A 27,482-nucleotide genomic window follows, 5' to 3' on the forward strand; every position below is an offset into this window, starting at 1 on the left:
CTTTCGAAAGGTTCATAGTCTCCCCGTTAGCAATCATTCCCAAGAAAGAACCAAGAAAATACAGACTCATACACAATTTATCATACCCGGCGGGTGGATCAGTGAACGATTTTCTCCCCCCTGAGGCTAGCTCAGTGCAATATGCTACGTTCGACATGGCCATACAGTTACTGAGGCGAGCTGGTCACGGAGCACTCATGGCCAAAGCAGACATCGAGTCAGCATTCCGACTATTACCGGTACACCCTGATAATTTCCCCATACTGGGTTTTAAGTTTGAAGGGCAATACTATTACAACAAGTGCATGCCCATGGGTTGTTCCGTGTCCTGCTCTATATTTGAATGTTTCAGCACATTCTTGCACTGGGTAGTAGAATCAGCCTCGGGGAGAAAGAATATCGTACATTACTTAGATGACTTCCTGTTTGTGGGTTCAGCAGCCAGTCCAGCTTGCCAGTCCACACTTACTCAATTTCGTGCAATAGCAAAGTCCTTCGGTATCCCTTTAGCGAGAGAGAAAACATGTGATCCAACTACATGCTTGCAGTTCTTGGGCATTGAGCTGGATTCCCGCGACATGGTGTCGCGACTCCCCGTGGATAAGATTGAGAGGCTGAAAACACTAGTAGCAGATGCCTTGAGTACAGAAAAGGTTGCTCTGCGTGAAATGCAGTCACTGGTTGGCAGCCTCAACTTTGCGTGCAGAGTTATCATCATGGGTCGGACATTCCTGCGCAGGCTATCCAGCTCAATGGCAGGGGTTCGTAAGCCTTCACACCATATCAGGATGACAAAGGCCATGAAAGATGACCTCAGAGTGTGGGACATGTTCCTGAACGATTTCAATGGTAGAGTAGTATGGCTAGATGCCCCAATATCCAATACCGAGTTGCAGCTGTATACAGACGCGGCCGGCAGCATCGGTTTTGGCATCTACTTCCAAGGGGAATGGTGCGCGGACGTATGGCCGTCAAGTTGGAAAGAACAGCCCATCATTAGAAACATCGCATTCCTGGAACTATTCCCGATAGTAGTAGCAGTGGCCATTTGGAGAGCGAGATTAAGCAACAAGAGAGTAGTTTTTTGGTCGGACAACAGGGCAGTGGTAGACATAATAAATAGGCAAACGGCACAATGTCCGCAGGTAGTGGACTTGACGCGTGAGCTAGTCATGCTGTGCATATTTAACAATATCTTGTTGCGCGTGAAGCATGTTCCTGGCGCTCGCAACCCAATTGCTGACGCTCTTTCTCGTTCAAAGTGGGAAGATTTCCGGAAACTGGCACCACAAGCAGCGGTGGAAGGGGAACCTGTGCCCAGCTACCTATGGAGGTTCGGAACCCCGAGGCCTGGCAATTGCTGAAACAATCTCTGGCCCCGCGAACATGGGCAACTTACACAGCAGCCTACCGGAGAGTCTGTTCCTTCCTGTATAGGCAGGGATGGCAGGAAGGCCCAGTTTCAGACAACGTGATTGCGGACTACATAATACATGCGAAACAGAAGGGAGAGTCCCACAGCTCTGTATCCAGGCATCTGACCGCATTCTCATTCTTCACAAAAATTGCGGGATGGGGTGACCCAAAAAACAGGTTCATAGTCAAAAAACTATTGGAAGGCTGGCGGCGCGAACGTGGCGCTAGACCGGACTAGAAACTACCAATCACACACGATTTGTTGCTGGAAATCTGGCATGCACTGGAATCCGTGTGCACATCAGAATTCGAGACTCGGCTTTTCCGAGCAGCATTTACATTGGCCTTCTTCGGGGCAATGAGGGTATGTGAGTTGGTGGCTCCATCCAAGAAAAACTCTGTAAGAGCGGGCCTTCAGCTAAACGGGGTTAAGTTGTCAGACAATACTCTACGGATTGTAATCCACAGATCCAAGACAGACCAACTGGGCAAGGGGCAGACAGTCACATTAACTCAGGTAGATTCCTTACAGACGTGTCCCGTAGATAATGTCAGGAAGTACCTATCACTGAGGCCCTCAGGTTGTGAAGCTTTCCTAGTGCACCGGGATAGATCCCCTCTTACCCTATTCCAATTCTCCGCGGTATTGCGCAAATGCCTGGAAAAGGCAGGACGCGACCCAAAGGGATTTGGAACACATTCCTTTAGGATAGGAGCCGCCACATGTGCGGCAGCTCTAGGCTTCCCACCACCATCCATCAAAAAATTAGGCAGATGGCGATCTGAGGCTTACAGGGGATACATCAGTGACAAATCGCTCGGCAATCAGGACCTTTTGTGTACTATGTAATATACACATCATTCTATATTGCAGGGTCTTCAACTGTGTGGATCGTTGGCCACTCGTTCATTAAGTGGGCCGCACGCAGAGCGGAGACAAGACCATGTGGCTCCCATTTAGGCATGGCTACAAGAGGTCTGAGGATACATTGGACAGGTGTGCCAGGCATGAAATGGCCCAAGCTGGTCCCAATCCTTCGCCGCCAAGCAGACATCTTAGGCACACCCCCATAACCGTTATAATTCACCTGGGAGGAAACGACATCGGAACACTCCCCTGCATTGACATAGTACGCGCTGCCGAGCGGAATTTGTTACTAATTTCTCAACTTTTTCCCACTATACACACAGTATGGTCCGACATAATCCCTCGATGGCGGCACAGAAACAGGAAGCTATGGGGAAGGCCCAGAAAGAAAGTGAACAGGCAAATAGCAGCGGGGGTGATGGCCAGGGGCGGATGGCAAATCACACACACTTGGGCTGATGAAATGTGCGAAGGATTATTCTGGAAAGATGGTACGCACCTATCTGACATTGGAAATGACTTGTTTAACAATGATCTCCAGAACGTGATAGAGGAGGTAATGTTGGCACAACAGGCCGCAGCTTGTGGTGTGGGGGGCCCGGGGCAAGCTGTGCTACCCCGGCCGGGTGGCGGGGTACCCAAACCTGATGGTGTAAGCTAGGCAGCTGGGGCAGCTGCGCTTACGGTTGAGCTCCCTTGTTCGACGGCGGGGAGCTCAGGTTACGATTGGTCAGTCTTGCTATGACGGCGGACTGGGTTGGACAATGAGCCTGAGGCTGGATAGGCTTGGGTATACCCATGGTTGAGATGTTTTGTATCCAAATAAAGCTGCGGCCGTGTTATGCCATATAAAATACTGTGTACGTGTAATTATTGTATTTCCTGTACTGTTGTGAATTTGTAATCCGAGGTGTCTCGGCTGCCCATGTTAGGGACAGAGCATGTTCAGAGCTCCTCACCCTGGTGTGGTCAAGGAGATGGGTCAGAGCATGTTCAGAGCTCCTCCCTCTGGTGTGGTCAAGGAGATGGCATGATGTTGTAGGAGTGCCCACAGGATCGGACCTGCCAAAGCAGATCAGGACTGCCTAAAGGACTGTGATTATCTACCAAAGGACTCTGTCTTCATTATAAAAGCTTCAAAAACTGGACTTTTACATTCTCTTGCATTGTGCCTTAACCACAGACTGTCAGCTCATGCTTCCAAGATGCAAAAGTAGCTGAAAGAACTGTTTAGCCTAACAGGATGCAGAGGCAGTAGATAACAGCTGGTAACACTTAGCAGCCAAAGGCTTGAGAAATGAAGCAGCCTGCACGTCCACATGAATAGAAGATAGCTTGGGAGTGTTGCAACCCCCACCCTGCATCTCTGAGCCTTACGCTCCATTGAGCCTTATCAACCCTGTGAAAGAAGCATTGTGTGATTATGTGTGTGTGCTAGAACAGGGCGATAAGTTTCGTTTCCTTTGCTAGTATCATTTCAGTATTATGACGTGTGTATGTACTGTAAGAACTACAAAAACTACAAATGTTTACTGCGCATGCCAACTGTGATGTATAAGGAGCCTAATGCGCAGGCCCATAGGGGAGGTATAAATGAGAGTGTCAGATGATTTCACGGGAACAGTATCCTGAGATTGAACTCAATGCTGTTACATTGTTAGCAATAGGGTTACCATTCGTCCGGATTTCCCCGGACATGTCCTCTTTTTGAGGGCATGTCCGGGGCGTCCGGCGGGTTTTGCCTGCACGCACGTTTGTCCGGATTTATGGACAAATGTGCAGGCGAGCAGCGCTGTGCGTCTCCCCTCCCCTCCCCTTCCCTCTATCACTGTGTGAGAATACAAACCGGAAGAAGCAGACACGCAAACACTTCCCAACTTGCTTTTCAGGTTGCTAGCGACTCTGAGTCACCAACACAGCTTTGCTTCTCCAACCTCCTCCACTCCCCCCCTGCTCTGACGTTCGTTCACGTTCCTCTAACTTTTAACTTCCTGTTTCTGGCTGGGGGGGACGATCGGACGGTGCTGGAGTAGGAAATTAGTAGGGCTGCTGCTGGCTGGCGATCTCAGACATGAGCTTGCTTGCTTAAAGGTAGGATTGGGTGGTAGCAGGGCAGTTCTGGGAATGGTGGAGGAGACATGCTGCACTGGGGAATTCCGGGGAGAGAGAGAGACAGAGATGAGTGGGGAGGTGAGGGGACGGTATTTGTATTTCTGACGTGCCTCGAGTCACTCCTAAGCCTGTGTTTGTGGCTGCAAAGAAAGTCAAAGTGAAGCCCGAAGCCGGCTGTTGTTGAACGTTGGCTGCCAAATAAATAGCAGATTAGAAGCCCGAAGCCGTACTGAACTGAAGACCAGCTGCAGCCAGCTCCTGGGACTGGGGGGAGGCAGCGTTTGTCATTAGCCTGCCTGCTCTGTGCAGCCTGCTGCTGATCAGCAGATGAGTTAAGAAGAATCATATATGACTCCTAAATTCACAAACTCTAAGTAAACTGCTAAATCTTTTTGCAATCTGGATTCCTGTGATTCATCAATGATTAAAGAGATGAGTTATTTTTTATTCTAGGTGGAGATAAAGTGAAAAACACTGTGCAGGGAAACTTTGGGATTGACTTTCCAGTTTCTGAGTTTGTTTCAGGTCCTATTGTTTCTGAATCAGAAACTCACAAGCAGTACATGACAAACTTGCAGCAGACAGGCTGCGTGTGTGCAGACAAAAAAAAAACTAAGGCTCATGAAATTTATTTTCACAGAGAAAGAGGACTACATTGTCTGGGCTGTAGAGCTCTGATGAAGAAAAGCAGCATACAGAGCCTATAGCACTTCTATACTGTGAAAGAGAACTAATTTCATGAGAAAATTAATTAAGCTTACTGTTTGCTCTGATAACATTCCCAACACCATGTTCCACGGGAACAAAACTAAAACTACTTGCTTGAAGTTTAATAACCATATAGCAAATAGAAACGAAATGGGAGGCAATTATTTATTTTAAAAAACTCTAGCAGAGAAGTTGAAACAGGAAAAAATGTCTCAGAAATCAGCCATTACATTTTTTTTAAGCTTGAGCTCTATAAGGCTGCCTAACACACTTCCAGCAATAATAATTCCCTGTAGTCAGTGTTTTCAGTTAAGTAGCAGGTGTGTCATTCAGCTTTGTGGAAAGGACGAGGTTTTAAATGTAGTTCACTCCTTTGGAACTTGTGAGTGACTTACAATCAGATACAGGGAGGTATTTTCCTGTCCTTCCAGGGCTTACAATTTAAGGGGCCAAATCAATAAGGTGTGCTCAGGCTTTACACAGGGTTAGCACAACTTGGGTACATAATGCGGAAAGGGGTTTCACGCACAAACTAACCCTGCAGAAAGCCTTGGTAACACAGCTAATTTACTATTCAGCACAGATACAGAAAAGTGTGCTGAAGAGTGAAGTGATAGCAGGCATAGAGGACCCACAACTTGGCTTTGATGATCTGAGGTGAAGTGCACAAGGGGGCTGAGTGATACATTTCTGGTGGTCAATGTAGGGGAATATGTGACAAGGGGTAGTAGTAAGGGGGAGGGGAGGTGATGGGGGGGCAGGGGAGGGGAATATGTGACAGGGGGCAGGGTGAGAGCGAGAAAGGGTGGGGAGAGGATCCGAAAAGGATATGTGTGGGCGGGGCAGGGGGTGTGGTGTGGATGGGACAGGGGGCGGGGCAGGGGCGTGGTGTGGGTGGGCATGTGTCCTCTTTTTCAGAGGACAAAATATGGTAACCATAAAGCTGTCTTGCCTTTGGAACCAGTTGCCTCTTGTCTCCTGATTTACTAGCTGAGAATCCTGTTACAATGTGAAAAGGCTGAAGCCACTTCATCCAAGGAAGTTTTCATTCTCCCAAATGCAGCCCCACCATCTTGGTACACCCACAACAACATACTAGACAGGATGATAAGCTCTGCCTACTAACTTCAGGTCACATAATGGGTCATGCACGCTCCTTGGGTGAGGTGTTCTGGGATTTCCTACCTCCTTAAAGTGCATCTGTGTAGAGCAAGGAGGTTAAATAAACAGGAGTGGAAGTGAGCCTATCTAGTCCACTATAAGCAAGAAAGCCAGTTTCCCCTTCCCAGCGCAGCCGTCATCCTCATTCACTCAAAACAAAGCAAGCAAACCTAGGAGCTGCTGCTCCACATTGTCGTTTTTTAATTGTTGTTCCATCTGAAACAAGTCTAAAGCTGTTTCAACTGGATAGACAGTGCCTTAAAAGGTGGAGGACAAAAGGTTTTTGTTTCTTACTGGACAGCTTTTTAATTTATTTGAAAGCTTCCCATCCGTAGATATGAAAATCATGAAATCACAATTGAATATCACTAAAACAGCTTAAAAAAATTATTATAGCTCGTAGAAACAGCAATTTTAAACTCTGTATTTTGTGCTCATTTTTCTACACTAAAAATTAAATGAATACACTATATACAATACAGATGGCCAAATTTCAATGAGAATATCCTGTTTCCTGATGGGTTCATCTTAACTGTTGTTGTAATCTGCCCTGGGAAGCCTGGTGTTATAACGATGATGGAATATATTGAAATTAAATGGAAATAGAATTAAACTCTCTTTTCATTGGGGTATATGGAATCACATCTTCATCTGTTTTGTAGAACTTTACCTTTTAGATACACAAATGGATTATTCTGTTTGAGCATGTTTCAGGGACAAGTGGTTTATAAGTCAAAATAATAAAAATATTTTCTGTCAAACAGATCTCTCATTTGTGGAAACATAACTAAATGGGCTATAGGCCCCTAATGCAGCCTAGTGGTGTTCTTATATTTTGTTCTTGTGATGGCTCATACTGTGCTAAAACTGGAAATACAGTGAGACAGAATAATAGAATTCAGTAACATCCAAAACGTATTTTTTTAATGTGTTAATCACCTTTATTACATAGTAACATAGTAAATGACGGCAGAAAAAGACCTGCATGGTCCATCCAGTCTGCCCAACAAGATAAACTCATATGTGCTAGTCTCTGTGTATACCTTACCTTGATTTGTACCTGTCTTTTTCAGGGCACAGACCGTATAAGTCTGCCCAGTACTATCCCCGCTTCCCAACCACCAGCCCCGCCTCCCACCACCTGCTCTGCCACCCATTCTAGGCTAAGCTCCTGAGGATCCCTTCCTTCTGACAGGATTCCTTTATGTTGTTAAGATCCCCCTTAGGGAGACCCCCCTTGACCCTTGCCGGACACCGGTCCAGGAGGGTGAAGAGGGTCTTTCAGAAGGCTTGGAATATATCCCACCAATAGGACCTCTATTACCTGACTCCTGTCACTTATGGATATCAGTGTGTGAATTCTTTTCCCCATAATGTGTCTGGTGAATGGTATTTAGTGAAGAGTAGATTTATGAAAGAAATTATTCTATCACTGTAGGAAATTAAAGGAGTGAAACTTTGAGTAATACCAAGATACGTATAAACTTTTATTTCTTACATCAGTCTGGTACGCTCATCACAGGGTCTTAGGACATCTTTGTCTAGTGTCTGCAACAAGACTCAAGAGCTGCAAAGAGGGAAAAGACTGAGAGAGAACAAAAGCAAAACCTTTCTGTCTCTGGATCCTGGAATCCCTGCAAGACCCAGTCTCAGATCTGCAGAGGGAATTTATCTGAGACCTGGAATCAGCTCAACCTCCTCCTGTTTTATTCATCTGTCCAGTGAAATCTATTCAGAGGGGAAACAGCAGGGAAATGTCTGATCAGGTAAGAAATGATTCTCTCTCCTCCTGCACACAGGGTTCCAGCACTAACAGGAAAAGATTTCTGTCCAGTTTATCCTTTCACTTCTCTCTCCTTATTTGTCCATGTCGAGTGAAGCAGTAGGTCTAGTTTATGTTTCTTAAAACAAGATACTGCAAAGGTAAACAAAAGATTAAAGCTGTTTACAGCCAGCCCCAGGGTCCTTCCCTCTGTTGCCATGTGGGAAGGAGGCAGCAGAGGGAAAGCTTCAGGCCAGCTGGAGAGAGCAAGACTGCCGACCCTACCTGCAAATCTGTAGGCCTTTGAGGAGGGGGACAGTGGGAGGTAGGAAGGCACGTGGGACCCCTAGGTGGAACAGGGTGGGGGCCAGAAGCTGCACATGAATGGAAGGCAGAGAGGAAGATTCTGCATATGGATGGAAGGGAAGTGAAGTGGGGATCCACTTAAAGGAAAAGAAAGAGGAGAGGGGGAAATGCACATGGAAGAGAAGGGGAGTGGGAAAGCAAATGAAAGGAAGGAATGGGAGAGGAGACTATTCTGCACATGGATTCAAGGAAAGTATGTGTGTGAGTGTAGAAGAGAAGGCAGAGGGGAAAATGCACATGAATGTTGCCATAGTAGGATTGGGACAGACTGAAGGTCCATCCTGCCCAATATCCTATTTTCCAACAGTGGCCAAACCAATTTACAAGTACCTGGCAAGATCCCAAAACAGTAAAATAGATTTTATGTGCTTATCCTAGAAATAAGCAGTGGATTTTCCCTAAGTCCATCTTAATAATGGCTTTTGGACTTTTTTCTTTTAGGAAGTTAGCCAAACTTTTTTTTAAACCTTGCTAAGGTAACTGCTTTTACCACATTTTCTTTCAGTGAATTCCAGAGTTTAATTACACATTGAGGATGAAATATTTTCTTTGATTTCTTTTAAATTTACTACTTAAAAGTTTCATTGTGTGTCCCCTAGTCGTAGTATTTCCAGAAAGAGTAAACAAGCGATTTGTGTCCACCCATTCCATTCCACTCATTATTTTATTGACCTCTGTCATATCTCCCAACTGCCTCTTCTTCAAGCTCAAGAGCCTTAGCCGCTTTAGCCTTTCCTCATAGGGGAGTCATCACATCCCTGTTATCTTTTTCGTCGCCTTTCTCGGTAAATTTTCTGATTCCACTGTATCTTTTTTGAGATGCGGTGACCAGAATTGCACACAGTATTTGAGGTGCAGTCGCACTGTGGAGTGATAGAAAGGCATTATAACATTCTTATTTTCATTTTCCATTCCTTTCCTAATACATACCTAACATTATATTTGCTTCTCAACATTAAATACGCTCTTATCAAAACATTGCGTATTAGAATCTACATTCTCCAATTTATTTACCACCATTTGAGAAAAACTGCAATCTGAGAAACAGTGGAATTGAACATACTCTCCATATGCTGAATTGAATCCCACAAATCTCTTAACGTCATTTCTTTCTGGTCCTGAATAGCTGAAGGCTGCTGAATTGGGGTAGGTGCCTGAATAGCTGTTGGCAACTTGACAAAAGTTAATGATGAAACTGCTTCTTCCAACTGAACCTCCAGCCTGAGGAAGGGGCACCACCTGGGAATCCCATATCTGACAGGCAAAGGGAGGGAGAGGTAGGGTCTGCTCCAGTGAGCTCAAAGAAGCTCCAAGGGGAGATAATACTTGATTAATTGATGGTCCAGAAGAAATCAGGTGTTTGTCCGTAGGACCCAGGAGGCTTCACTTTACGCTTCCCCTTTGAGAATTATAGTATAGAGTCAAAACTCCGAAGGGGCAGGGTGTGTACCTTACAGCACGCCCCTTTTGGCATGCCCTGCGGCCTCACACCTGTGGCGCAAATCTTCTCAAGGCAACAGGACCCTCGATATCTGCGGGTGTCCAATAGGGTGCCTGTTGGATTTGGCACCGACTCTCCCTCACAGGAGGGCTCCTCCCTCTGTAAGTTGACAACGGCAGAGAGCAGCTCCATCTCACACTATTGCCTCAGGCAAGCCACCACCCCTTTATTAAAGTTTGAAAAACCCTTTACACTTAGACATAAAAAAAACCTCTGAATGTTGATCACCTGATTCTCATAACATGATGTCTATTTTGGTGGCCCTTTACTAGGTGAAAAAATGTCAGCACCAATACAAACCCTCAAAATGACACAGTGATAGTGATTTAGGACAACTTACTACTCTAACTGATGAAAGCTTATTCCGTTGTGACAGTTCCTCTGTGTACATATGCTGCACACACCGTCATGTTTCTAAATCTAACTGAGATACAATAACAATGGATACAGCAGCTGACTGTTTGCTTCGTTTTCCGTGTACCAATATGGCGGCTGTTGGGCTAAACCGGCTTCAGCTTTCTGACGTCATGCCGTCTCCTGTTCTTTCTCCAACCTTAGCTACACTAACCCACAGCCTCTTTATCTCCCACCTCTTCAGTTGTTGCTGCCTACTCCTTCCAAAGTGCTAAATCAGTCAGCATGAGAGATTTTTCAGTGTAAGGACCAGGAAATCTGTTCAAAATATTGGAGATTTTAGGGGACAGAACTCGTACTATATACTTCATACTATAATGTACTGGAGCTCTGATCTTACTGACTGAGGTCATATATCTAAGTATTTTATTTATTTATTAGGATTTATTTACTGCCTTTTTGAAGGAATTCACTCAAGGCGGTGTACAGTAAGAATAAATCAAACATGAGCAATAGGCAATTAGAGCAGTAAAAATATTCAAACAACAATACAAAGTATGGCATGGTATACTACTTTTGTTACTCAACACAATCTAAATTACTAGAACCACTGGTTTAAATTCAATCCCTTACTATATCTTCCAGTTGGTATTTGAGTATTTTCCTCCCAGCTGATACTCAACTTGATAAACTTATCCAATTGGACCTCAATGCTTCCAAGCGTTGACCAATCTCCAAGAGATCACACTTTGCTCAATATTTATATGAGCGCCAACACTATCATTGGATCTAGTCTTATCATTGATCTTATCATTGGTCCATTTAGGAATAAACAAGAAACAGGACCTATGATAAGACTAGCTCCAATGATAGGTGTTTCGGGTACAATAGGGATCGAGGAGAGGAAGGTTGTATAATGTATTACGATCTTTGGTTTTGCTGTGTTGCAGTATGTAGGTAGGTGGTTATGTTGGGTCGGTGGGGTATGCCTTTTTGAACAGGTTGGTTTTTAATGATTTCCTGAAGTTTAGATGGTCGTATGTTGTTTTCACAGCTTTTGGCAATGCGTTCCATATTTGTGTGCTTATATAGGAGAAGCTGGATGAATAGACTGCTTTGTATTTAAGTCCTTTGCAGTTTGGGTAGTAGAGGTTTAGGTATGTTCGAGATGATCTGGTTATGTTTCTGAGTGGTAGGTCTATGAGGTCTGTCATGTAGCCTTTGGCTTGGCCGTAGATAATTTTGTGGACCAGGGTGCAGATTTTGAAGGTAATGCGTTCTTTGATTGGAAGCCAATGCAGCTTTTCTTGGAGGGATATGGCACTTTTGAATCGTGATTTGCCAAATATCAGCCTGGCTGCTGTGTTTTGAGCGGTCTGAAGTTTCTTTGTGAGTTGTTCTTTGCATCCCGCATAGATTCCGTTGCAGTAGTCTGCATGGCTTAGTACCATTGATTGATTGTATTAGGTTACAAAATGATTCCCTCGGGACGAAAGGTTTTACTCGTTTACGTTTCCACATTGAGTGGAACATTTTCTTTATTGTGGAGTTCACTTGGCTCTCGAGTGTAAGGTTGCAGTCGAGTATGACGCCGAGTATTTTCAAGTTATCTGAGATAGGGAGGGTGTGTTCTGGAGTGGTTAAAGTTGTGGGTTTGTATGTGTTGTGTTGAGATGAGAGAATGAGGCAGTGTGTTTTTTCCGTGCTCAGTTTCAGTTGAAAAGCGTTTGGCCATGAGTCCATGATGTTCAATCCAAGTTTGATTTTGTTGGTGATTTCTGTTAGATCGTGTCTGAAGGGAATGTATATAGTGACATCGTCAGCGTAGATGAATGGGTTGAGGCCTTGCTTAGATAAGGATTTGGCCAGTGGGATCATCATTATGTTGAATAAAATGTATTTTATTTTTTTAAAATTTGTACCCCGCGCTTTCCCACTCATGGCAGGCTCAATGTGGCTTACATATTATATACAGGTACTTATTTGTACCTGGTGTAATGGAGGGTTAAGTGACTTGCCCAGAGTCACAAGGAGCTGCCTGTGCCTGAAGTGGGAATCGAACTTAGTTCCTCAGTTCCCCAGGACCAGAGTCCACCACCCTAACCACTAGGCCACTCCTCCACTCCGGTGATAGTGGTGATCCTTGAGGTACACCTAGTGCTTTTTTTGTGCCGGTATGCAACGGTACGGCGTACCGGCACCTTTTTTTTGCCCTGCACTACCTCTCTGTCCCCCAGGGGTGTGGTGTGCTGGGAGCCGGTTGTTGTGGCAGGCGAGCTGGCAGTGAGTAAGGTAAGCATGGCAGGAGGGCACCACAAGCCATTCTTACCTCATCTCCCGCGCTCTGGGGGGGTGGTTAAATCGTCATTCATTATGTACCTCCGCAGCAGCCACAGCAAAAGGCCGTCTGTCTCTAGCCTTCCCTTCGTTTCCAGTCAATGTCCCGCCTTCTTCTGACATCATTTCCTCTTTCCGCGAAGGTGGGACTACTACTATTACTATCTAACATTTCTAAAGCGCTACTAGGGTTACGCAGCACTGTACAATTTAACATAGAAGGACAGGCCCTGCTCGAAGAGCTTACAATCTAAAGGACAAATGTACAGTCAGTCAAGTAGGGGCAGTCTAGATTTCCTGAAAGGTATAAAGGTTATGTGCTGAAAGCAATGTTGAAGAGGTGGGCTTTGAGCAAGGATTTGAAGATGGGTAGGGAGGGGGCTTAGCGTAGGGGCTCAGGAAGTTTATTCCAAGCATAGGGTGAGGCGAGGCAGAATGGACGGAGCCTGGAGTTGGTGGTAGTGGAGAAGGGAACTGAGAGGAGGGATTTGTCCTGTGAGCAGAGGTTTCGGGCGGGAACGTAAGGGGAGATAAGGGTAGAGAGGTAATGAGGGGCTGCAGACTGAGTGCATTTGTAGGTAAGAAGGAGAAGCTTGAATTGTATGCGGTATCTGATCGGAAGCCAGTGAAGTGACCTGAGGAGAGGGGTGATATGAGTATATCAGGTCAGGCGGAATATAAGACGTGCAGCAGAGTTCTGAACGGATTGAAGGGGGGATAAATGGTTAAGTGGGAGGCCAGTGAGGAGTAGGTTGCAGTAGTCAAGGCGAGAGGTAATGAGAGCGTGGATGAGAGTTCGGGTGGTGTGCTCAGAGAGGAAAGGGCAAATTTTGTTGATGTTAAATAGGAAGAAGCGACAGGTCTTGGCTGTCTGCTGGATATGCGCAGAGAAGGAGAGGGAGGAGTCAAAGATGACTCCTGCGGCCAGATGAGACGGGGAGGATGAGGGTGTTGTCAACTGAGATCGAGAGCGGAAGAAGAGGAGAAGTGGGTTTTGGTGGAAAGACGATAAGCTCTGTCTTGGCCATATTCAGTTTCAGGTGGCGGTTGGACATCCATGCAGCAATGTCGGATAAGCAGGCCGATACCTTGGCCTGGGTCTCCACGGTGATGTCTGGTGTGGAGAGATACAGCTCGGTGTCATCAGCATAAAGATGATACTGGAAACCATAAGATGAGATCAGTGAGCCTAGGGAAGAGATGTAGATTGAAAAAAGAAGGGGTGGGACACTGACTGGAAATGAAGGGAAGGCTTAAGCTAGAGACAGACGGCTTTTCGCTGTGGCTGCTGTGACGGAGGCAGGGGAGCGAGGAGAATCGCTGGGTGGGTATGGATGCCTGGAGGGAGGGCAGGGGAGCCAAGGGAATCGCTGGGTGGGTATGGATGCCTTGAGGGGGGGCAGGAGAGAGAAGAGAATCGCTGGGTGGGTATGGATGCCTGGAGGGGGGCAGGAGAGAGAAGGAAATCGCTGGGTGTGTATGGATGCCTGGCGGGGGGGCAGGGGAGCCTAGGGAATTGCTGGGTGGGTATGGATGGCTGGAGGGGAGGCAGGGGAGCGAAGGGAATCGCTGCGTGGGTATGGATGGCTGGAGGGGGGCAGGGGAGCGAAGGGAATCGTTGGGTGGGTATAGATGGCTGGAGGGGAGGCAGGGGAGCGAAGGGAATCGCTGCGTGGGTATGGATGCCTGGAGGGGAGGCAGGGGAGCGAAGGGAATCGCTGGGTGGGTATGGATGCCTGCAGGGGGGGCATGTGAGCCAAGGGAATCGCAGGGTGGGTATGGATGCCTGGAGGGGGGGCAGGGGAGCCAAGGGAATCGCTGGGTGGGTATGGATGCCTGCAGGGGGGCAGGGGAGAGAAGGGAATCGCTGGGTGGGTATGGATGCCTGGAGGGGGGAGGAGGGAATCGCTGGGTGGTTATGGATGGCTGGAGGGGGGGGGCAGGGGAGCTAAGGGAATCGCTGGGTGGGTATAGATGCTTGGAGGGGGGCAGGGGAGCCAAGGGAATCGCTGGGTGGGTAAGGATGCCTGCAGGGGGGGCAGGTGAGCCAAGAGAATTGCAGGGTGGGTATGGATGCCTGCAGGGGGGGGCAAGTGAGACAAAGGGAATTGCTGGGTGGGTATGGATGCCTGCAGGGGGGACATGGGAGCTAAGGGAATCGTTGGGTGGGTATGGATGCCTGGAGGGGGGCAGGGGAGCCAAGGGAATCGCTGGGTGGTATGGATGCCTGGAGGTGGGCAGGGGAGCCAAGGGAATTGCTGGGTGGGTATGGATGGCTGGAGGGGGGGCAAGGGAGATAAGAGAGTTGCAGGACATGGATGGAGGAGAGGGAAGGGAGAGAGAAGAAATGCTTTACATGTATGGTGGGGAGGGAAGAGTGAGGAATGAGATGAGATGAGGGAAAAGGAAGAGAGGAGAAAAACTGCACATGAATGAAGAAAATAGGCAGAAGCTGGATCCACTGGACAGTCAAGTCTGCGGAGGACCCAGCTTTTACTTACGGATGTAGGACAAGAAATGAAGAAGAAAGGTGGAAAGTAAAGAAATAAATGGACAGGAAGCCCTGGAAACGGAGTTAAGGGAACAGATAGAGAGCAGCAGAATCAGAGACTGGGACCAATATGGAAAGAAAAACAGTCACCGGACAACAAAGGTAGAAAAAATCATTTTATTTTCATTTTAGTGTTTGGAATATGTCCAATTTGAGAATTTACATCTGCTGTCTTATTTTGCACTGGGTATACTGGAGCTGTTACAGCTTACAGAAATTATTTATAATGAAAGAAAATCATGTTATTTTGTTCTCCTATACTAGTATAATATTTTCAATGAAGTCTGTTTATATGCGCCATAGCTGGTATAAGTGGGTGTGGCTATCATGGAGTCATATGTGGTGACCCTGCCCATAATGAGTACCGGCACCTTTTTTTCTACAAAATAAGCACTGGGTACACCACAGTCTGCTTTCCAAGATGGTGATATGTTTAGGTCTGATTTCACTTGGTATGTTCTGGTGGTTAGAAAACCCTTGATCCAGTTAAGTATATTTCCAGCAATCCCGAAGTAGTCGAAGAGTTTTAGTAGTATATTGTGGTTGACCATGTCGAATGCGCTCGACATGTCGAATTGGAGGAGGAGTATGCTTTTACCTGTGGCTATTTCTTGCTTGAATTTGGCCAGGAGAGTGACTAGCACAGTTTCGGTACTATGGAAGGGGCGGAATCCCGATTGTGATTCATGTAGTATTGAGAACTTGTCCATGTAGTCAGTGATCTGTTTGGTCACCATGCTCTCCATCTGCTTGACTGCCAGAGAAATAGATGCAACTTGGCGGTAGTTGGTAAGTTTGGTTAATTTATTTTGGTGTCTTTTGGGGATTGGGGTGAGTAGGATGTTACTATGTTCCTCTGGGAAAAGACCTTGTTGGAGCAGGTAGTTTAGGTGGGATGTGAGATCTGTTAAGAAGCGGTCCGGGGCAGATTTTAGTAGGTATCTGGGGCAGGAGTCCAGTTTGCAGTGGGTGCTGGAGAACCTTTTGATCGCCTGGGTGACTTTCGATGGTGAGGAGTGTGAAGTTTGACCAAATTCGGTCGGCTGAGTGTTCTCCAGGGTTTGGATCCAAGCTATTAATGAAGTTATCGGTATCAGTATTGACCTGGGGTAGCGTTTTGCATAGGTTTATAATTTTTTCATTGACGTATTTAGCGAGTTTGTCTGCAGCCCAGGGGGTCTGTATTGGTAGCAGTGACCGCTGTGGTGTCTAGTAGCTTGTTCACAAGTTGGTATAGTTTCTTCGTGTCTTTGTAGTCTGGCCCTATTTTAGTTTTATAGTATGTCCTCTTGGTTTGTCTTATTGCGTATTTATATTTTCTTTGTGTCTGTTTCCATGCATTGAGTGTGTGTTCGTCTTTTAATTTTCTCCATACTCGTTGTGGGTTTAGACTGGGCAGGCTGGTTTTGTTGTGGGGGTTGCAGTATGCTGTCCAGTCTACCCAACAAGGTAAACAGTATAATGAAACTGTGACTGACGGTGTCTTGTCTGTTGTTCCAGGCCTTGTTCAAGGATGTCGCTGCTTATTTCTTGGAAGTGGACTGGGACATTCTGGGAGAATGGCAGAAGGAGCTGTACAAGAAGGTCATCAAGGAGGTTCATGACATCCTCATCTCACAAGGTAAATATGTCTGTTTGTGATCATCTACCACACAGGCACATTAATGGAATGGGTGCTGTTATTTTATCAGAGCTGGAAAAATCCCAGGTACCAGGTCCAGTGGGTACCTGAAAAGGAGGTTTTTTTTAGCCCATGATGATTAAGTAGATACTCCCTAAGTTGAAGTCCAACGAAGGAGTGGTCTACCCGCTTTTGAGGCTTTTTTCCTGCTTTTTAACAATTTGTTACCTGGATAGTGAAACATAAAGGAGTGTATTGTTTGAGTACCTGAAATTGAAACCTGACTTCTGTTGCAAAAGATAAAATGTTTACCTTAAACTGGAGGCTTCATACAAGACCAGCTGCAGTCTGTCTCCCTTTTCTGTACAACAAAATTTTGACCCATCTTCCTGAGAACTACAACTTCTGTGTAAGAATGTAAACCATGTTTCAGTGGGCGTAAATCCTTACACCCAAAATTGGTCGCAGATCCCGGCGCAAAACACTATTCTATCAACAGAGCCTAACTCTGAATAGAGTAGAGCTTAGCTCCAATTTTTATCAGCATCATGTTTTTGGCTCCATATACAGAACTTAGTCCTGTATGTACACACACACACTTTCATGCACTGCTTGTTCACAACAGGAAACAGATGGAACCTCCCCAGGGCTTATACATTTTTATTTAAATGCTGTTTTCCTGCTTACTTACAGGTTATTCAATTGTTAATCCTGATGTCATATTCAAGATTAAGAACGAAGATGAGAAATATTTCACTCAACATTTTGAGTGGGAGGAAAAAGAAAACCCAGATGATCTCATTAAGAGTAAGTAAATGTTTTGGGTTTGAATTTTCAGATCAAAGTCTCCAGGCATTTAGAGATTTATAGTCCATTTCCTAATTTAGTATTATCGTATCTTTGATGACTCCTTCTAATGTATTTTCTCTTAACAGACCTTCCAGTTGTAACGTCTGTGATCTCACTCGGTGTTAAACAAGAGGAAGATCTCCCCTTGATGGATCCTCCTAAATCAGAGACGTCTGAACAGACTTACCCTCCTGTAACAAGTAAGTATAAAATTCCTCCTGCATATCTTAATAAAATCAGCCGGGATTATTTAGGAATTCAGAGCTGGTGGGATAAGAAGCCATTCCATAGCGTCCCACAGATCAATCCAGAAACTTGTGGGTTATGTCCCTCTACCAGCAGGTGGAGATAGAGAGGTTTACTATATGTGGTCATGTGCAGTCGCCTTAACTTCAGTATTCTTTCTATCTAGCAAGTGGATTGTCATATCTGTGCAGCTCTGGATTGATAGCTCCTGGCCTGGTCCCCTGAGTCTAGTTGAGCTTCTGGGGTCTGAGGTGTCCTGGGACTTGGGTGCACACCTGGTGGTGCCAGGTCCCTCCCTTCCTCCCCTTTCAACCCCTCTTCTCTGCCTGACTGGGGTTTGTGATTCTCACTGTCCTGACTTTAAAAGGAGTCTGAGGTTTCTTCTGCTCCGGCGTCCTCTCCTGCCTTTAAATAAATAAATAAATGCCCTTTGAGCACTGTTTAAAAAAAATCTCCTCAGTCTGAGATTTGTCCAGCACGGCAAGCTCATTCCGGCTTGCAGTACCGACTGAATGGTGTGAGGACCAACTTGGCATGTGACAGCGATTCCCAAGGGGGTGAGCAGTCATTATCCTACCTGCGCCAGTGGGCAGAGCAAAAGCGGTTCCCAGTGTGGGAGCCACTGTGCTGCTGCAGTTTCCCGTGCTGGAGTTCCACTGTACAGCCCAACTCCGTGCAGCAGTGTGCTCCTTTCGTCCCAGCTCATTTTGGTGGGCGTAGGGCAGTTGTTTTCTTGGATGTGCGTGCACGCTTGATGGCTCCATCCTCCTTGCCACTCCACATGGCAATGCTGAAGCCCCTGCGCTCCCCTGGGGTCTGATCTGCTTGCGATTCAGGCAGTATTATATGTAGGCCTGGGGAGGTTTGCAGACTCCTGTGGAAGTCCTCGGGTCTCCCACAGCTTTGAGTCTTCCACAGCTTTCCAGGGGCGACGTGATTTACAATAAGACCTGGGCGACTTATAGACTCAGCGTCTTCCTGAGGACGTCTACAAGTTCTTTTTGGTTGGGTCAGGCTCTCCCTTATCTTTACGACTCCAGGGCTATCGTCCTGGGCAGCCTAGTTTTCTTTCGCAATCCAGTCCAGATAGGTTCTCGGAACTCCCAACTTCATCCGTTTGAGATCCTCTGGATTTCTTCTGGTGACGGGCGCACAGTACTGTCTTTTCTGCATACGTCTTCCTGAGGACGTCTACAAGTTCTTTCCGGTTGGGTCAGGCTCTCCCTTATCTTTACGACTCCAGGGCTATCGTCCTGGGCAGCCTAGTTTTCTTTCGCAATCCAGTCCAGATAGGTTCTCGGAACTCCCAACTTCATCCGTTTGAGATCCTCTGGATTTCTTCTGGTGACGGGCACACAGTACTGTCTTTTCTGCATACGGTGGTTTCTGCCTTCCATCCCTTTCCACCTTTTTCTCTTCCCGTTTCTTGGATGTTCACCATATACTCCTATACTATTTGGAAGTGACCAGCGAGTTCCGTTGGTCAACTCTTTGCTTCTTGTTTTGCTCAGGACCATAGGAAGGTAGCATAAGAAGTCTCACCATTTTTAGATCGGCAGATGTGGGCATAGCGGTTTTGATGTCAGGAGGAGCAGACCTTTTGTAGAATAGGCGTCAGTGTGAAGCTGAAGAGCCGTTTCGCATAAGTGCCATTTTATTCAAAATCCTTTTAGAGGAGTAGCTGCTCCCCTTGCACCCCACCTTGCTACGTCTCTGCATAGTGGGGCAGTGCCTTGGATGACCCACTGAGCAGAAGTGACTTCCTACATTGCCTTATGCACTGCTAAAGACTGTAGCGGTCTTCTAGTGCGCACCGTTTTAAGTTTGGCAGCTGTAGTGGTGGCAGGATCAGAAGCAGACATATTCAGAACCTGGAGATCCTTAGGAAGGTGGTGACTCCTTACGAAACACCCACACTGCAGGAGGATCATCAGATTCCTGATCTGCTCAGCAGAAAGGCCTCCCGGCATACCCTCATGTTGTCGTCTGGCTGGTCTCAAGAAAGGGAATCTGGCTTCAAGTGCTGCAGTGGCTGTTGGCTGAGAGAGGCAATTTCTTCAGCTGGCCTCTGTATGGGAGAGTCTCTCCGATTGTGGGTGGCAGCGCTTTCTTCCAGAGCGCAGTTGACTTCTTTTTCCGTGTCCTGTCTGGCTTTGCAGTTCGGCCACTTGGTCCTCTGTCTTTCCGTGGATGGCTTTTGCAGATCGCCCACTTGATCTGCTGTCCTTCCCTTGCCAGGCTTTGCAGGCTTGGCGTGGCAGCGCTAGGCATTCCTGATTTGATATGGCAGCGCATGTAGCCGCAGCCTGTGGATTACTGCTCCAGTCTGCTGAGGTTGTAGTACCCCGCCCCACTTGAGGACTGCTTTGGTACATCCCACAAGTCTCTTGTTTGATCTGTGGGACGCTATGGAAGGTAAAATTAGTTCTTACCTGATAATTTTCTTTCCATTAGTCCCAACAGATAAATCCAGAGGCCCGCCCTTTGTTGTTCTGGGTTGAGTGTTTTCTTCTAGTTTCTTCAGATTCCGTCATTTGATTTTTGGCTTAAAAAAAAAAGGCAAAACAAAACAAATCTAAACATATAGGAAACCGTCTGCTACCCTCCCGCAGGAGCGGTTGAGGATCTTACATGGGCTTTATGCAGGCAGGAGAGGACTTCTTCTTCCACTGCTTTGGTATCGACAATACTGAAGTTAAGGCGACTGCACATGACCACATATAGTAAACCTCTGAAGTTCTCTCTATCTCCACCTGCTGGTAGAGGGACATAACCCACAAGTCTCTGGATTGATCTGTTGGGACTAATGGAAAGAAAATTATATTATCGGGTAAGAACTAATTTTACCTTATCCTCTCTGTAAAGCAGATACTGCTGGGGTGTGTGACTGAGCAGCATTGCTATTACTACTAGTACTACTACGTATCATTTCTATAGGGTTACTAGACGTACACAGCACTGTACACTTGAACATGAAGAGACAGTCCCTGCTCATCAGAGCTTACAGTCTGTTCAAGACAGACCAATTAGAGATTAGGGAGTTAACATTAATTGTCGAACAGGTTAACTGTAGAACAGAAGAGAATGGAGTCGCACCATGGAGCGATACAAAGGCATTATAATGTCCTCACTTTTGTTTTCCATTCCTTTCCTAATAATACCTAACATTCTTTTTGCTTTCTTAGCCGCAGCAGCACACTGAGCAGAAGGTTCCAACGTATCATTAACGACGACACCTAGATCCCTTTCTTGGTGACTCCTAACGTGGAACCTTACATTATGTAGCTAATGCTCGGGTTCCTCTTTCCCACATGCATCACTTTGCACTTGCTCACATTAAACGTTATCTGCCATTTAGACGCCCAGTCTCCCAGTCTCGTAAGGTCCTCTTGGAATTTTTCACAATCCTCTGGCGATTTAACAACTTTGAATAACTTTGTGTCATTATCAAATTTAATTACCTCACTTGTTACTCTCATCTCTAGATCATTTATGAATATGTTAAAAAGCAGTGGTCCCAGCACAGACCCCTGGGGAACCCCACTATCTGCCCTTCTCCATTGAGAATACTGACCATTTAACCTTACTCTCTGTTTTCTATCCTTTAACCAGTTTTTAATCCACAATAGGACTCTTCCTCCTATCCCATGACTCTCCATTTTCCTCTGGAGTCTTTCATGAGGTATTTTGTCAAACGCCTTTTGAAAATCCAGATACACAATATCAACCGGCTCCCCTTTATCTACATGTTTGTTCACCCCTTCAAAGAAATGTAATAGATTGGTGAGGCAAGATTTCCCTTCACTAAATCCATGTTGGCTTTGTCTTATTAATCCATGCATTTGAATATGCTCTGTAATTTTGTCCTTTATAATAGTCTCTACCATTTTGCCTGACACTGACATTAGGCTCACTGGTCTATAATTTCCCAGATCTCCTCTGGAACCTTTTTTAAATATCGGCGTTACATGGGCTACCCTCCAATCTTCTGGTACCACACTCAATTTTATGTTATAACATTTTTATTGATGATTCCACAACAAGAAAACATCCCACAAACTCATAACATAACATAAACATCTGAGTGTAAACAAGAGCTCAATTTTAAAGAGAAATTACATATTACTAACAGTAGTTCCGCCAGTTCATTTTCAATTCTGTCAGTGCTCTGGGATGAATACCATCTGGTCCAGGAGATTTGCTACTCTTCAGTTTGTCAAATTGCCCCATTACATCCTGCAGGTTTATAGAGGTTTCATTCAGTTTCTCCGACTCATCAGCTTTGAATACTATTTCTGGCACGGTAACTCTCCCAAATCTTCCTCGGTGTAGACCGAAGCAAAGAATTAATTTAATCTCTCCACTATGGCTTTGTCTTCCCTGATCGCCCCTTTTACCCCTCGGTCATCTAGAGGTCCAACTGATTCTTTTGTTGGCTTCTTGCTTTTTATTATACGTAAAAAAAAATTTGTGTGTGTATGTGTTTTTTGCCTCCCAGCGCAATGTTTTTTTCAAAGTTCCTCTTTGCCTTCCTTATCAGCGCTTTGCATTTGACTTGACATTCCTTATGTTGTTTCTTATTATTTTCAGTCGGTTCCTTCTTCCATTTTCTGAAGGATTTTCTTTTAGCTCTAATAGCTTCCTATACTTCAGTTTTTAACCATGCCAGCTGTCGTTTGTTCTTCCATCCTCCATTTTTAAAACGTGGAATATATTTGATCTGGGCTTCGAGGATGGTATTTATCTTTGAGCTATGGAGAAAAAAGTGAGGAAGTTGAATGAGGATACCAAATATGTTTATTCACATAAAAAATGACGAAATTTTCATAAAAATGACCCGACACTGCCGTGTTTCGGCCCAAAAGGCCTGCCTCAGGGGTCTTTAAAACCTCGGAGAGTGTGGCTTGAAATATGTGCTCCAAGGTGAATGATAAAACAAAATTCTCTTGGGTCTCCTCTCTTCTAAAAAAGTTTTTTTTAAGTTTTAGAAAAAGGAAGAACGAAACAGGCTCGTTAAACTCCTCTGCCAAACGACGTGTGCAAACATTTTACAGTTTGCACACGTCGTTTGGCAGAGGAGTTTAACGAGCCTGTTTCGTACTTCCTTTTTCTAAAACTTAAAAAAAACTTTTTTAGAAGAGAGGAGACCCAAGAAAATTTTGTTTTATCATTCACCTTGGAGCACATATTTCAAGCCACACTCTCCGAGGTTTTAAAGACCCCTGAGGCAGGCCTTTTGGGCCGAAACACGGCCGTGTCGGGTCATTTTTATGAAAATTTCGTCATTTTTTTATGTGAATTAATATATTTGGTATCCTCATTCAACTTCCTCACTTTTTTCTCCATATCTCACGGTTTCGTGAGGGTTTTTACCTCCTGTTTGTTTTTATCATTTATCTTTGAGCAGCATCCACGTCTGATGTAAATTTTTGACTCTCGCAGCCGCTCCTCTAAATTTTTTTTTTTCACTCTTCTCATTTTATCATAGTCTCCTTTTTGAAAGTTAAACGCTAACGTTTTGGATTTCCTGTTTATACTTACTCCAAGGCTAATATCAAACCTGATCATATTATGTTCACTGTTATCAAGTGGCCCCATCACCATTACCTCCCGCACCAGATCATGCGCTCCACTAAGGACTAGGTCTAGAATTTTTCCTCTTGTCGGCTCCTATACCAGCTGCTCCATAAAGCAGTCCTTGATTTCATCAAGGAATTTTACCGCCCTAGCATGCCCTGATGTTACATTTGCCCAGTCAATATTGGGGTAATTGAAATCACCCATTATTATTGTGTTGTCCAGCTTGTTAGCTTCCCTAATTTCCGATAACATTGCTACATCCGTCTGTTCATCCTGGCCAGGCGGACGGTAGTACACTCCTATCGCTATCCTTTTTCCCTTTACACATGGAATTTCAATTCATAGGGATTCCAAGATGTATTTTGTTTCCTGCAGAATTTTCAATCTATTTGATTCAAGGCCCTCCTTAACATACAGTGCTACCCCTCCACCAATTCAATACACCCAATCGCTACGATATAATTTGTACCTCGGTATGACAGTGTCCCATTGTTTATCCTCCTTCCACCAAGCCTCAGAGATTCCTATTATATCTAATTTTTCATTTAGTGCAATATATTCTAACTCTCCCGTCTTATTTCTTAGGCTTCTGGCATTCGCATATAGACATTTCAAATTATGTTTGTTGTTCCTATTTACATCATGCTCAGTACTTGACAGTATTAATTTGCAATCTTTTGTCTGATTTTTATTTAAGGACACCTGATCTACTATGGTCTTTTTTGCAACCTCACTATCAGGATACCCTATCTTCCCTGTTTTGGTGATGTCTTTGAAAGATACCTTATCCCGAACTATGCGCTTTTGAGAAACTGTCGGCTTTCCCCCAGTTTCTTGTTTAAAAGCTGCTCTATATCCTTTTTAAATGCTGATTCCAGCAGCCTGGTCCCACCCCGGTGAAGGTGGAGTCCATCCTTTCGGAATAGGCTCCCCTTTCCCCAGAATGTTGCCCAGTTCCTAACAAATCTAAAACCCTCCTCCCTGCACCATCATCTGATCCACACATTGAGACTCCGGAGCTCTGTCTCTTGGGCCCTGCACGTGGAACGAGTAGCACTTCAGAAATGCTACCCTAGAGATTCTGGATTTGAGCTTTCTACCTAAGAGCCTAAATTTGGCTTCCAGAACCTCTCTCCCACATTTTCCTATGTCATTGGTACCCACATGTACCAAGACAGCTGGCTCCTCCCCAGCACTATCTAAAATCCTATCTAGGTGATGCGTGAGATCCGTCACCTTTCGCACCAGGCAGGCAAGTGAGCAGGCGATCCTCACGTCCACCAGCCACCCAGCTATCTACATGCCTAATAATCGAATCACCAACAAAACTCGTGATGACAGACATTTCCATTATATTTATGCAGTATTAGTGTGTATAACACATCTGTTTGTAGCTGTTGAGAAAGGAGTTGCTCACCACAGCATGAAAATATCGGGATATTTGTAGAACACATTTTTGATGATGATCAGTACAGCAGTACCCCTCTTTATTTTAATTCTGTACCAGTGGAGGTGCCTGTGAATAATTCTGTGGTAACTTAAAACGAACATATTTTGCTGTCTTATTCTTATAATAGGTTTCTACAATGTCAGGCCTGACATTTTAATCCAATTTGAGCAAAAAGGATTCAGAACTGAGCCTCAGGGATCTGAGGAAACAGGAAATCTGACCACAACAGACAGTTGTGAGGAACTGCCTGAAGCATGTGATGAAGCTACGATTAAAGCTAGTAATGAGGTGATACAAACTTTTCCTATAAGAAAGATTCCCTCCTGTGGACCAGGGATGGTGAGAACGAGGTGTTATAATCACAGCCTCTGACTTCTAACTCTTGTTGTGCAGATAATGTGTTTGTTCTATTTTTCATATTTTTACTTTTCTTCTTTCATTTGTGTTCTCCTTTTTTTTTTTCATTTCTTCTTTCTCTTATTCTCCCTCACCCTATCCCATGTCGCTCTGCCTCTTCTCTTTTTCTTTAGTATCTATTGTCTCTCATCCTTTGTTAATTTTTATAATCTTCCCTATATCTCTCACTCTTTCTGACTTCTCTATATCCACTTTGCAATCTGTTTCCTGCTGAATTTTTACTCTGTTTCACTCAATTTCCTCGTTAACATATAGCACTACTGAGATGCAGGTTTTGGCATTTTTCTCTGGGAAAGATGGGAGGATTTTGCGTTTCATAATAGAGCTCATGCCCACCAATATGGTTGTTTTTGGGAAACGGCAAAAGCAGTGATGCGGGGGGAGATAATCTCTTATAGAGCCCGTATTCGGAAAGCGAGAGATAAGGAAATTCTCCGGTTGGAAAAGATGGTCCGAAAGCAACGTCTCCAATATGGGGTCAAGTGGTCAGTGGAGGCTAGGAAAGCCCTTCTGACTTCTCAGAAAGAATTGAATGAGCTGCCCCATCAAAGAGCGAGAAAATCCCAATTGTATTATTGATATAAACTGTTCCAACATGGGAATAAGGCGGAGCCTTGTTTCACGACTAATAAAAAAAAGAAAGGGGCGACCGAGGATATTGCAGTTGCGAGCCTCAAGAGGGGGGATGGGTACGCTCGGATACTGAGATAGCGGCGTGTTTTGGGAAATACTACGAACAATTGTATCAATAACCTACAGATATTATGCTGGACAGTAATTTGTACTTAGATAACCTATCCTTACCCAAGATTACACCCTCGCAAAGAGAATTTCTTAATGTTCGCATTACAGAGGGAGATTTATTGCTGGCACTCCAACAAAGTAAGCTCCATAGGCCACCAGGCCCCGATGGCCTTAGTGTGGAATTCTATAAATTGCTTTGCGATCAATTGAAGACCCCATTATTAAATCTTTTTAATTCAATGGGGGAGACTGGGACCATGCCGGAGTCATTTAAAGTTGCTCAAATGATTGTACTTCTGAAGCCTGGGAGATCCCTGGAGGATCTGGGGTCTTACAGACCTATTTCTCTCCTTAATAGTGACGTGAAGCTCTATGCAAAAAGTTTGGAAAATAGATTATCTCATGTACTTCCGGACTTGATTACTCCCTCACAGGTGGGTTTTGTGAAGGGCAGGATGGAACTAAAACATTAGATCAATATTGGCTTCATTGGAAGCAGTGGAACGTTCTGGGGAGGAATCTTTGTTGATAAGCTTCGACGCAGAAAAGGCTTTTGATTGGGTTGCGTGGCAATTCCTTTTTGCAATCTTGAGGAAGGTTGGGATGGAGGGTTTATTTGGAGAGGCGGTAAGAATGTTGTATTCAGATCCAAAGGCTTTTATGTGGGTTAATGGGGAGAGATCTTCGGAATTCTGTATGTCATGGTACAAGACAGGGTTGCCCTTTGTCTCCATTGCTTTTTGTGTTGTCTGTGGATCCCCTTATTAGAGAAATTGCTTCCCATCCAGAGATTGCTGGGGTACCTATTGGATGTGCTACTTTTAAGATCTCACCTGTAGGGGATTATATATATTTTGTAAGAGGCCAATTCCTACATACGTACTCGCTTATGTCTAGGGGGCGTGGCCTCTGCTCAACCTTAGCTGCATGGAAAATAACGGACAGACCAATGGAATATATATTAGTTTATTTATACAGCGTTATATACAAAAATATAGAAAACTCTTATCAGCTTATAGCATCCGCAATTCCTGATTGCATGCACAATGATACCAAAAATATAGAGAATAACTATGATTATCCTATTGGCTAGAATCTGTAATGACAGATAAACACAATACCGAGATCCTAACGATTACCACACAAATCTTATACTCTGCTAACAGCAACTAGAAATCATAAATCCTGACGTCACACACCTGATGGGTCCGAGCACCGACTAATTATCTAACCCAGCCTGAAGGAAGTAAACTATGATCTCACCGTCCCGGTCACCAGATCAGGTTCCTCCCGATACCTCGGCCGAATGTCTCAGCGAGGTCCCACAAGCTCAGGTGATGCACTTGTCTTGATCAGCCACAGATGATACAGACTCAGTATAGATCTTGTAGATAGCTGTAACCTGGGGAAAAGCTTTGCCAGGTGTAACCAGTAAGTCT

General features: G+C 45.0%; 1 long non-coding RNA gene across 1 annotated transcript; it reads left to right on the forward strand.

The window, feature by feature from the left end:
• Positions 1–17,525: 17,525 nt before the first annotated feature.
• LOC115461724 lies at positions 17,526–25,041 on the forward strand. Its single transcript, XR_003940747.1, has 3 exons — positions 17,526–17,564; positions 17,693–17,806; positions 25,010–25,041. It is a non-coding gene; the product is annotated as an uncharacterized LOC115461724 (long non-coding RNA).
• The last annotated feature ends 2,441 nt before the right edge of the window (positions 25,042–27,482 follow it).

Source organism: Microcaecilia unicolor, chromosome 2 (genome assembly GCF_901765095.1).
Source record: "Microcaecilia unicolor chromosome 2, aMicUni1.1, whole genome shotgun sequence".
NCBI lineage: Eukaryota > Metazoa > Chordata > Amphibia > Gymnophiona > Siphonopidae > Microcaecilia > Microcaecilia unicolor.